The sequence below is a fragment of the Arvicanthis niloticus genome, chromosome 21 (genome assembly GCF_011762505.2).
Source record: "Arvicanthis niloticus isolate mArvNil1 chromosome 21, mArvNil1.pat.X, whole genome shotgun sequence".
Classification (NCBI taxonomy): domain Eukaryota; kingdom Metazoa; phylum Chordata; class Mammalia; order Rodentia; family Muridae; genus Arvicanthis; species Arvicanthis niloticus.
The window spans coordinates 10,101,112-10,103,380 of NC_047678.1; positions in this window are offsets into that span (position 1 = coordinate 10,101,112).

Here is a 2,269-nt window from a genome sequence, read left to right on the forward strand (position 1 = left end):
GGACTTTGACCCTTCCTTTACTTAAAAGTTCTGGTACAAATTGGTTTAGTAATGCAGGACATTTTCTGTTTGTTAAGTGACTTGATTTCAGATGGTTTCACATGCTACTGAAAATTAATGTATATAGACAAATGTATACAATGAGCTTGTCACAAGAGGGCACCCCTGCCCCATTCTCTAAAGTGAATGCTGCTCTGGGTATTAATTCCAGAGGAATGACCATAGAAATGCAACTTGGACCCACAGAATGAATTTAGAGATCAATAGATAGTTAGTATCTGATAGCACAGGGAATTATGTTCATGAAAATTTATTAGTATCATAAGAGGATATTCATTTATTTAGGTTTTTGGAAACAGGGTTTCTCTGTGCAGCTCTGTGGAGTCCTGGAACTCACTGTGTAGACCAGGCTGGCTTTGAATTCAGAGGTCTGCCAGTCATGCCTGGCTATAAAGGGATTTTTAAAGATTGTACAAAATTCAAATTATTATTATTTTTTGTGATTTATTCAAGAGCTCCTTTAACTTAGAGTTCAATTACCTGCAGAGCATGGTGGTGTACACCTTTAATCCAATACTCAGGAGGCAGGGGTTGGCAGATTTCTGTGAGTTAAAACAAGTTTGATACATTAAATGAGTTGTAGGATAGCCAGGGCTACATAGAGAGACCCTATTTCAAGTAAACAAATAAAAATAAAACAATTACTACTTTATTAACGTCATATTCAGGGCTACAATCATCTGAAGCTCCATGGCTCCCTCTACAGCCCAACCTGCAAAATGGCATCAGGCTTCTTTCAGGCCAAATGATCAAAGAGGAAGAATGAATGCCTAAATAGAAGCTACAGTTTCTTTGTAAGACAGTCCTCAGAATGGCCTTCATTACTTTATTTGTTAGGAGTAAGTTATGAAGAGCCAGGCCTGGTGGTGCACACCTTTAATCCCAGCACTTGGGAAGGTCCCTGTAAGCTTGAGGTGGTATGACTAGAGACAGAAACATTTTCTTGGAACTTTATTGAGATTATAGTGAATGTTTAGTTTATATTGAAAAATTCATCTTAATAATGTGTAATGTACCAACTCTGGCCAGGGAATGTTTACATTTATTTAGATTTTGTTTGACTCCTGAGTGTGGTTCCCTCCCCCCCCCCCCTTTTTTTTTTTGAGACAGTTTTTCTGTGTAGTTCTTGCTGTCCTGGAACTCACTCTGTAGTGGCCTCAGACTCTGAGATCTGCCTGTTTTGCCTCTGGACTGCTGGGATTAAAGGCATGTGCCACCACATTCAGTTTGAATTTGTTCATTTTTGAAGATTAAAAAAATGATTTCAACTTTAGTGAGTGAATTTTTTTCATTTCAAATTTCAATTATTCCTAAGCATTGTTGGCAACATACAACATAACTTTTGTCTCTTTTCAGTCCACACAGTTTCCTGTGGTTTCCTTTTATTACAGCGGAGGTCCAAAATGGTTGGTTCTATTTCAAAATGAACTTTGAAAATTACTGTGTGCTGTAACCAGAATGCTCAATTTGAGGATACACTGGTGGATGTAAATGGTTCCTAGGCTTTGGGAAACACGAAGCATTCAGCTTCCTGCAATGCTCTGCACAGCCAGAAGAGAGCCCCAGACCTTAGTAGGCTCTGAGACCTTAGCATCACTGACTCCAGGAGAGAAATACTGTCAGGCTGTAAAACTCAGCATGTACAGAGCACCATCTGCCAAAACTTTTAACAAAAGCCTAGTCCATCAAAGTCCATGGTTATGGGAAAATATTTAAATGTACTAACCTTGCCTTTTGCCTTCTGTAGTTCTGCTTCTGGCTAACTGTTCTGTATGTCAATCCAGGACATGTATTTTGTAGGGTTTCACTGGGATCCTGAACACCAAGGGTAGTTGCAGGCTGGCTAATAAGACTTTTTATTGGCTTAAACCCATGTCTGAGTAGTCTTCTCTGGTGACTACCCTATAACAGATGTCACATCCATTTTCTATGGCTCCATGTCTCCCACAGAGATAGATACTTGGTCTGATTCTAGGATGAACACACTGGAGCTTCCTTCTCAGGTTCTATACTACTTTGGGACACTTGGGGTTCACATGAGAGAAAGGTGAAAGAATTTCACCTCGCGGTTATTAGATAGGTACCTGTTCTGAACCATGAAGTCCACTATTCTTGGTAATAGTGGACCTGATGAGAAAATGTCCCTTTATTCTTACCATAGTTTCCTAGAGGTTCATGGGTAATGTAGTCCCTACCGTATAAGGCCCTC